The sequence below is a fragment of the Rutidosis leptorrhynchoides genome, unplaced genomic scaffold (assembly GCF_046630445.1).
Source record: "Rutidosis leptorrhynchoides isolate AG116_Rl617_1_P2 unplaced genomic scaffold, CSIRO_AGI_Rlap_v1 contig173, whole genome shotgun sequence".
Classification (NCBI taxonomy): domain Eukaryota; kingdom Viridiplantae; phylum Streptophyta; class Magnoliopsida; order Asterales; family Asteraceae; genus Rutidosis; species Rutidosis leptorrhynchoides.
The window spans coordinates 78,940-90,067 of NW_027266422.1; the positions used below are offsets into that span (position 1 = coordinate 78,940).

At 33.6% G+C, this 11,128-nt stretch overlaps 2 pseudogenes; one reads left to right on the top strand and one right to left on the bottom strand.

Annotated features, from left to right (window-relative positions):
* Positions 1 to 1,512: 1,512 nt before the first annotated feature.
* On the bottom strand, positions 1,513 to 4,776 carry LOC139881593 (uncharacterized; annotated as a pseudogene).
* A 4,852-nt stretch (positions 4,777 to 9,628) lies between these two features.
* LOC139881594 (probable 2' cyclic ADP-D-ribose synthase BdTIR) lies at positions 9,629 to 10,365 on the top strand (annotated as a pseudogene).
* Positions 10,366 to 11,128: the final 763 nt, after the last annotated feature.

Sequence of the window (11,128 nt, forward strand, 5' to 3'; positions counted from 1 at the left end):
TATATTCATTTGACATGTCATGGAACCAAAACCACTGTGCAATACAATCCAGTCTTGGATTATATTTTTAGGCTGTATACACAGAATCGATAATACAATGGCTTTTTTGACTCTTTCTCCCCATTCTCAAACTCTATCTACTCTGGTTCGATACTCGTAACAGAGTAGAGGTCTTTTCTTTTTCTCCAAGCTTCGGCTATCTCTCTCTCGATCTACTCTAATCTTCCTTAAGCTTCAAATTCATCTATTATCTAAGGTGAACTTCATCCTTACAGCCCATCTTCCAATATATTCTGATTCGTCTTTCAAAAGAATTCAAAAAACCAAATGGTCACACACATACATAGCCAAAAATAAATAATCAAATACAGTGTGTAGGATAACATAATACTCATTTGATGTTCAATCTTAACAATGGTATAATCAGAAACTGGTAGATGTGAATAATATTTCTTATTCCACAGGCTGATGGTTATGCGGAGAATTTCTTGAACATTTAGGGGCACACTACTAATGCGAAAATATGAAATTATCAAGTTTATTATATAAATTCAATTTCAAGTAATATTTATCCGCCGGGTCATCTTGATCACAATAAAGCTAAAAGAACCACTAATTAAACTCCGTCTCCATACTAATTAACATTATCATAAAAGAAAGATAACTGAAGAAACCTCACCACATCGCCTAAAGGCAAACCGGCCATTGGGGGATGGCAACTTTCCTACATTACTCTAGGATAAGTGCATCTAAGACATACATGAGTACATGCCAAAGTATTTTCCTCGCTAAGATCTTGAGTTGTTTCATCCATGTTCTTCATCGAGAACTCGTCAATTGACAGATGCAGTGAGAAGTGAACGAGTAGGCATTCTGATTTAGCGTTGTATCCTATTTTATAAGTTATAGCCCTTTAATTGGTCTTGAATAATACGGATGGCCGAAAATGCATGCCCTACAGAGTATGTCGTGTACTCCAAAAATTCCAAATGTTGTGGTACCTGTGTTGTGTAGTTAATATCATATGCAAAATACATGATGTTTTGAGTTTTTAAATTCATTCATATGTACATGTATTTAGTTAAGATTCTTCACTAGATACATGTTCATATGATGAGCCTAAAAATCCAAAACGTCATGTATTTTGAGACAGAGGCAGTAGAAGCTATATTGGGAAAAAAATGAAAAATAACACATTTGTTGGGAGATTTTTTATTTTCTGTTCATTTATTTGAAAAACCAATTGACTAAAAACCAAATGCAATAACTTGGTTAACCTATAGCACTATAGTCATTTTAACAACCCTGAAGCTTCAAGAATTGAAACTTCGGAAGCAGAGTTCTAACAGCCTCAAAGCAACAAGTGAAAATGTTCGAAGCATATCTACATCCTAGTCAACACATTTACAAGTTCCCTTCAAAATCATATATATGCATTCCATTTATCTCATATTGGTCGTATTTGTTAACAAGAGTGCGTATTTTGATGTAACAAAGAGATGGATGAATTAATTATTCATGGTTAGGATCATTCTGGATTTCATGAGCTAATTTTCTCGTTAACTCATCGGCTCGGTCATCATGTCCACCGGCAAATGTGTAAACCTTAAATGCAAATTGGAATGCCCTCCACAACATTTTAACACATCCCTTTTTTCTTGCTTCGTTTTTAGCTCCATTGGCTTGAGTGATCTCTTCTGAATTCGCGTCTCTCCTCTCCTAAATCAAATTTAAACAACAAATTAAAATACACGAAAGTAGTTGTTGATACACCTAAGTACATGGAAATATTCCAAATATGTTTTCAATTTGTATTGTATTCATAGAACTCTATTTCTTGTTATATTTCTATATAACAACATTGTTAGACCTTGTCTAGCTGGGTTATCCTTTTATCGAAAGAAAAATAAAATTCCACGTACCTTTAGTGCCAACTCCATGCAATTCGAAGAAACGTCCACCATTGCTTCCTTGATTCGGATGAGGATGCTAAAATCGAAATGGATATTGTGGCTCTGGAATTTCTTTGATTCTTCATCTTTGGTTCTCTCTAGTGCATCAAGTTCTACTCTAATCTGTAAATTATAATATGGACGTTAATACAATAGTATTAATTAATTAAGATAGCAATTAATAGGAGTTTTGAGTTTATATTGATCTAGAATTGTGTACCTTGTTGAAGTAACGTTCAGTTTTGTCGAGAAGTTGGCCTAATGGAGCCTCAATCTTCCAATTTCGAAGTTCACTGAATATCGAATCTAACTTTGAGTTAAGAGCAGCTGCCATCCTTACTGTTTCAAGCTTCTTTTGAGGGAATCCTTCAAATCTTGCTAGTATCTATTCGTAGATCAAACAAAATTAATTAATTATAATCCCATTAGTATGCATATAAACAAATTATTAAAAAAAATCACAGAGGAAGCACTTGATCAAAATTAGTACCTGAGTCTCGTCGGTCAGTTTCTCAAGAACGGACTCCATATGCTTGTGGAACTTGACCAATTCACATATCTCCTTTGATTGGAAAGAAGTAATGTCTTTTTGAAGCTCGGCGATTGATTTGGAATACATTTGAAAGTCTTGTTCGATTTGTTGGAAGTAGGGCCGACCTCTTTGTCATCTCGGCTAGTGCATCAGCCATTCCTTGCTTCCCACTGGCGGGAGCTCCACTTGCTCCCTTTTTCCCATTAGAAGAATTTCCTCCTACCTTGCATCCTTCGATCTTCCCTTTAAGTGTTCTGTACAAATTACCCAATTGGCTTGATCTTTTCAATTTGGAGTTTTTCTTGGCGCGTAAGTTTCCTGCCCCACCACGTGGAGGAGGCGGAGGTGGTGCCCCTTTACCTAATGGCATTGGTGGTGGTGGTGCTGACTGTCCTTTCAAAAGCATCATAGGTGGTGGAGGTGGTGCTAATGTTGCCGCTTGACTTCCTGGGGGAGGTGGTGGGGGTGGGGGACTAGTTGCGGTCTTGATCATAGCATTTGATTGCAACATTGGTGGAGGAGAAGAAGGTGGTGATGCTGATACTTTTGGTTTTGATATGGTGGCTGGAGGAGGCGGTGGAGGTGGAGGTGGGCTTGACCGTACATTTCTCTTTTCTGAAGGTGGAGGAGATGATGGAGGTGGGGGTGGGATTAACCGTACATTTCTCTTTGCTGGGGGTGGAGGAGGTGGTGGTGGAACTTTAGACTTTGGTGATACTGCTGCGATATATGCTTTCCACATTGGGGGTGGAGGAGGGGGTGGTGGTGGCGCGGCCGAATGGAGAGTAATTTTATAGTAGGATAACGACGAGGAGGAGGCGGAAGCTGAGGAGGTATTGGAATCACAACTTGTGGTTGTTCCACTTTTGGTATCATAACTTCTATTTCTAAGGTCATATCTAGTGTCTTCTGTTCATCACTACTATTAGTACTACCATTGTAATCTTTTCCACCATTAGTAGTTTGATCCAAATTCAACTCACATTCCCACAATCCCTCATCAATATTGTTTCTCTTTGGGACATGAGGCTCCTCAACTTCATGCTCTTGCACTTTAAACTCTTTAATTTCTACATGTTGTGGAATAATCGCTTGGACCAATGAAAGGCGCTTAAGATCAATAGGGTTTAATTTCCCCAATGCTTGAACCCTAAGAGTTGAGAGACGAGGCGAGTTGCAGCCTCCTTTTGAATAATCCGGAAGAACTGATTTTGGGGTGATCGGAGAACCACAAAAAGATGGCGATCCGCTATTCTCTGAAAGGGAATCCGGATATGATCCCCCAAGCATATGACCACTTTGTGGACTATAACTATTTTTGGGCTAGCATTGCTTCTCTGCTCATCTTCATCCATCATATCTAGCTTTTCCTTTGTTATCTTTATCAAGCCTTTGAGTCTTGTCAAAACAATTTCAACTATACATGCAAACAAAAATAAAATTCTCATGATCATAATTAAGCTTAATGTCGATCCTACCAAAATTGTATAAGAAAATTCTGAAAAACTTACCAAGTTGATCTAGGTTGCTACAATGTTTATCCGTCGACAAGTCATCGTTTGGCAAGCAAGAATCTCCAAGAAATCTCAAAGTCTCGCTGAAATGGGCGAGTACGTCATCTGTGGATGCTTTCTTCATTTGTGAGACTTGAGAATTAGGAATTATCTCAGGATAAAGCTTGTGTAGATCCCTTGTTGTGTGTACCATTAGCTGTGCGCAACAACAATACATTTGAGTTTTTGATTTGTCGAGTAGTTTGCGCATTTATATTTTCCTCCATTCCAAAATGTTTGTTCATTTTTTACTTTAAAAGTTAATATATATAGACATGAAATGTTTATCTATTTAAACTTTTTCAAAATTGATGTATCTAATATAAATTATATCTAAACACGTCAACCTTTAAAAAGTCAAAGTGGACAAACATTTTAGGAAACGATTTCAGGATTATCTAATTTGTTAATTACCTCAGTTACGGAGCTGATCCATCACAAGGAGGAAGATCAAGGATGTCTCTGAAGATCAAAATCTTCTTCCTAAGCTCCATCATCAAAATGAAGTTTCCCGACCATTTTGGAGAACTCTCTACCTTGACTTTCGACGTTTTCTTCTTTTTAGGTATATCGATTGGTTTCGATCTCTGCATCATTAGGAAATCATTTTTTCACTATCAATGAATTCTGTATAATTGACATTCTTAAAAGAAAATATAAAACAAGAATGTACCTCGACTTTCACTGGCTTCCGACCGAAAAACAGCGGTTTTAACCCACAAAAACGCTGCGTCGACATTCTAAGAAACTTTTTTCTTTTTTGTTTTTCCTTTTTTTTTTTTTGGAATCTTTTAATTAATATAATATTTTCTTTACACAATTTCAAATAAAAAGCTATATGCCTGATGATCAAGGATCAAATTAATTCTTTGGAATAGGAATTGATAAAAGAAAACTGTACAAAGCAACAGGGTTTTACACCTGGAATTATAACTCTAACAAGACAAAGAAAAAAAAAGATTTCTTGGGAGGCAAGAAAAAATGTGGCTTTTCAAGACATGATCAGGGGCTTAATTAATTGCTTGTAACCTAAGATAGTGAAATCGAATGAACAATCATCACTGGAACTTTCTCTAATGCAAGCAAGAGAGAAGCCAAGGAGCAAATTTGCAGACGGTAAGATCTTTAAAGCCATTGCTAAACCTAACCCACAGTTTGTTTAACTTAATTTTAGAGATTGCCAGCTATGACAGAAAAACTTCTTTCCTAATTACGAGTTAATTATCCAAGGATTTGTTAAAACTAACTGTAAGTCAGTTTTTTGTGTTGCATTCTCTATATGTAATTATAAACAACAACTCAAAGTGTGGATTCATAACAAATTTGAACAAAAATACATGTTGTAATTGAACTGGTTACTCCTTTATCACGAAAATAGCAACGCAATTCCTCATATTTGTATACCTATAACTTTGTATTATCGGTTTGTCCCTTTATCAAAAAATATATATATAATTAGGAATGTTATTTAGTTTCGGACAGATGTAAATTTCCATAAAAGATTTATTTTATCTTATTTTAAATTGTGAATCCTTAGAGGAGAATGGCCGGAAATTGGTATTTCATATATATATGACCATGTGTGTCCTATAGAAATTAGGATGTCAAAAATTAATAATGGCATGCCTAAGTTATAAGGTGATAAGAAGTACTCGAACAAAAATATTTATTTCATTGAATTGTACTACCTCGGTATTAAAATATATGATGTTTTGAATTTTTAGATTCATCCATATAAACATACATTTAGCGAAGATTTCGACTCTCTGGTTTTCATACACTTTCCGATCGAGACCATGAGTTTTTACCTTTGTTTTGTTTTTATTTCATCGTCTAAGCCTAGGTATATAGGATGCTTGTATATATCCGACCATAGCAACTCTTTAGTGTAATCCTTCCGATGTAATTCGCCCCAATAGACGATTTATGGATGGTATTTTTCGATGATACCTACAATTTTACCTAATTTAGAGTCTAGGGATTTCATCCGTTAAATTACTCAATTCGGCTCGACCATTTTATTTATGAAACTATTCCCTCCTTTATAGAAAAATAAAATTATGATAGATATGATAATTAATACTACAGCCAGTCTCATATATAGCAGCCACAGAATGCATGTATATCCCAAAAACGAACGTCCTTTTCCTCGAGTACATATCAGCAAAATTTTCCCATTTAACTTGTATGAATTGAACATTATGTGACAATAAAAAACGTGTAAATATATATATATTTTCCTTTCTGATCATGAAGACGTACGTCCAAATTATAGGTAGGCGCGATGCATTTGTCAATTAATGATGGAAAAATCCTAGCAATAGCTACTTCATTTACTTACATTCAAACACATATACATGCCCCAATTTTTATTTTTATTTTTATTTTTTGAATTTATATGCCACAAATATTATGTATATAAATAGTCAAACTATCAAATATTTCCACCGAAATTCCCTGTCATTGTTTGTCTACACAAAATGTGAACGCTATTGACTAATTTGTGTTTTGTCAAACACATATATTTTGAAACTTACTTTGTTGTCCGGAAGCTTGCTACGTTATAGCACATCCCTCACAATAATATCCATGAAGAATATTCCAAGTAATTAATGTGGCTTGATGATCATGTGTTAAAATAATACTTCTTCACTGACTAATTACACAAGTATATTAGACAAATAGCGTGAATTAAGCTCCAAACTTGGGATGGAAGTAATCACAAGATGGCAAGTACTTTATCTTAATTGTTAATTAATTAGTTTTCGGTTAGTATATTAATTACGTTTATCGTTAATTCGTTATTTCTAGGAAATGAGTGGCGTCTCAATCTCCTTAATTTTAAAGCTGAATAGACAAATCGTTTATTGCAAATAAATAAATAAATGTTTACCGATTTATAAATAAAATATTTAAAAAGGAAAAGGGGTTGACATTTGAAAAATGTATCGTTACTTCGGTGATCCAACAGTACACACACCAATAATAACATTACTTCTTCCTTGCAGTACTATAATTAACGTAAAAATCTCTATTGAATTTCCAGGTATATACTTACACCAATAGTCCTAATCGATATATGACTTTCAAAGACGATGGAACCGGGACCGCCACTCGGTGTTTTTCCACAAATCGATCACCGGCCGCCATTATCGATCATATATAGAATAATGTCGCTTGGGATGCTCTACTCTCTTTCTTGTAATCATTTCCTGTAATTCATATATATAGATAGTCGAATTTTGGATGATGTTTATGATCGATAATACCAATAATTTTATCTATTTTGAAAGGTTAGAGTTTTATTATTTGTAATTTGATACGATCTCTAGTTGCTGGAATTGGAAATGATAAAGTCGGAAAATTAATCGTTTGCATCCTAAAATAGGAAAACCACACGTCCGACAAATTAATTGATACGATATCTACGTTCGACAAACTTTGAATTGACCTATCTTTCTCCTATTGAGCTTTCTGTTAAATATTAGAGATTAATTGTTTGCATCCTAAAATAGGAAAACCGCACGATGACAAAAAGTCCGAAAACTATAATAGATTCGTCTTTTCTTTGAATAATACTTCCGTATCAAAATATATGATGATTTTCAATTTTAATTTTATTCAAATAGATATATATATATATATATCTATATATATTTAATCGATAATTTTTACTAGATATATTTTTATTTAGATAAAATAAAAATTGCAAAACATTATATATTTTAATACGAAAAGAGTATATATAATCTTTTCATTCATTAATTTATATTTTCCCATAAAATAATTTAAAACAATTACTTTCAAAGAAAAAAAAATTCGAACAATTTTTGCGAAGGCTCACAACTCCATACCATACTATCGCACGATTCTGTGGTATGACTGGTATATCTATCCAATTATAAATGAAATTATTACGTCAGAGACTTAGAGTCCTTCAAACTATACTCCATCCGTCCCCAATTAATTATCGTATTGCATTGTTAATCGTCGTATTTCCAATACAGATGGAGGGAGTACTAGCAAAAGTCATATCTGGCCACTTAGACTATCAAAATTAATACAGTATATGGCTTCTTAAACTATTGTTTGTCTGTTATATGGGTCCAGACGTTACAGAATGACTATGTGGCACTAACGGCTCCGTTAACAACATCAAACGGCGCAAGTCATGAGGTAAAAAAAAAATCAAACGGCGCCAATTGTTCGCTGAGGCCCATACGTCCAATAAACAGAATCTGAGGGTCGGATTAACAATATATTTAAACTACATACACTAAACTTCATCTCGCTTTTTTTCTCATCAGTTTTTCTTTTTCTTTTTTAATAATATTTTTCTTCTTTTTTCCTCATCTGTTAGCTATTTCCAGTTTTGTCTAAAGAATATTAACTCTGCACTTCAAATTGTAATTATTTCATAGTAATTCTTTTCACTATATATATTATTAATTATTTAACATAATTTTATAATTTAATAAAATTTATCATCCCATCATGATCTAGTAGGAATTAGTTTAATTATTACTCCCCATCTATTAATACATGTTTTTTTTTCTAAATAATTCAAGAAGAGATGTACGCATTCGTTAATATTGACTAAATACATCTCTTTTTAAATATATGATAAAAAGTTAAAAATCATGTATTAGTAGACGGAAGGAATATTTTATTTGCATTATGTACTCGAGCATAAAAAAAATAGTGTTTTTTTAACTACTACTGTATACTACCTCCGTATACGAATAAATATAATTTTTGAGTGAAAATTTTATCTCAAAATAATTGTCGTTTTAAATTCTCAATGAAATCTTCAGTATAAATTGTCTATTGTATCTTTTAGATTGAATTAATTAAAATAAGAATACTAAGCTATCTAAAATAAAAAATAATGTCATGATTATTAATATTTTTTTTAGTTTTTTGGGGTATCCTCACCGTCGTTCCAACTGTCAGCGCACGAAGCGGTGGATAACTGGCCATAGAGTTTTTTCCATTCGCAGAGACGAGAATCGAACCCCAACCTACTGGTTAAGGGACGAGACGCTGAACCACCACGTCAACCCTAATGGTTTATAATTATTAATATTGATATACTTAAAACCTATAAAAACAACTGTTCAAATACGGAGGGATAATTTTTTTTTAAATCACTTTGTTAAATAAAAAGATACCTCACTTGCTTGTACTACAAAATGAGTGATCTGGGAAATTTAATTCTATACCCCACTAGCTTGTACTCCGTACTATACAATACAGATGATTATAGTAGTAAGTTTTAACAGAGTTTTACACGTGTCTTGTGCAGTATTAACAAGCCGCGCGCGAGACGACATTTCAAACGCCGGATTAAACAAATTCCACGTCTTTTCTCGCGAGTCTATTGTCGATTGAACCGGTTATCTTAAAATTCAAGCGACATTTTTAATTAATATAAAAAATAACAAATCCTTACGTATACATACATATGTTTCTTTTATTAATCAAACTATATTTTATAACTACATTTTTTTTCTCTATATAAAGGGTCGCATACGTGAATTTATAACGATCCTATCATTTTTTCATAGTTTTTTTCTTTCAAAAGCCTACTCATGAAATTATTAGTTCGTCAATTAGGTAACCAATTTTGTCATCAAAGACAACATTTGCTAAGAAAGCCGATTTGCGACGTAAAGCCGATTTGCGACGTGTTCATCAACCACCGTAGAATCGACACGAAGAAGACGGTGGCCGGATTATTACATTACGAGCTTTTACGGATCGGACTCCATCCGTTTCTCGATAGCAAGTGTATGAAACCAGGTGACATGCTAAGAGATACGATTGAAAGAGGTATTAAAGATTGTAAGATTGGGATTGCTGTATTTTCTCCAGCATATTGTGAGTCATCCTTTTGTCTTCAAGAGCTTTCTCGTTTAATGGAGACTAGAAAAAGAGTCATTCCTGTTTTTTGTGACGTCAAACCATCGTCGCTAAAGGTTCAATTAGACAATAATGACGGATTCGTTCCATGGAAGATGTTCGACGGTTTAATTTCGCACTCGACCTAGCAAAGCTTACTGTTGGACTCACTTTCGACACGTTTAAACGGGTATGAATTAATATATTGAAAAGCGAACCGAATCGGTTTAATCAGATGATTTGTTTCGATTTTTTTCATAACCTAAACCAACCAAATCGGTTTTAATAATGTTTCTTAATTAAATTTTGCAGGGATTGGTCAGAGTTCTTAGGCATGGCGACAGATGCTGTGATACAGAACTTGATCGAGGCTGAAGAAGAAGAAAAAGATATAATTAATAATAACCCTATGTACGCTGTTACTTAATTAAATAAAGTAATTATGTAACGTAGTGCAGTAGTATTTTCAAAACTAATTACTGTACTGACACTTGGAAAATTTTATTTTAATGTTTTTCCATTCAATTTCATCTTTAATTTTTCATAAATTTGTTGCGAGAAAATGAAAAGATTAATAATATTTTCCTTTCTTGAATAAAATTACGTAATCCTAGAGATCTAATGGTTAAGATTGAGTGTCGAAATTCGAATCTCGTTGAGAACGTAAAAAAAAAAAATTATATATTCATTGATTTGTGGTCGAAGAAAAGGTAATATATACAAAAGGTTATTGTATTTAAGTGGCAATTAGAGAAATTGCAAGGATATAACAATGAAGTTTCAGGTATTTGAAATTGATCTTCATATCGACTTGATTCTGGGTATTTTCCTATCGTTCGATTTCCTCTATCATGTTACACTTGCTCAACTTTATTTCTATTCGATGATACTGATAAACAAAAGTCAACGCATCTTGATAGAGATAATTTCCGATAGAGTGCGATCAAATTTTAATTATGGGTCAACGCATTAAATTAATTAACTTAAAATAGTACATTTGTTATCTCTCCTTCTCGACAGACTAGAAAAGTTTATCGTCCAAAAACCTTCAAATTGACTAAAGACTGAGGGGATCGTTCGGTAGATTTTTTATTTTTCTTCAATTCCTTAATTTAATGTTATGTAGGCCAGCCAGTCTATATAATATATGTCCACGTTGAGAAGCTTGTAACTTAGAGAGTCACGATTAA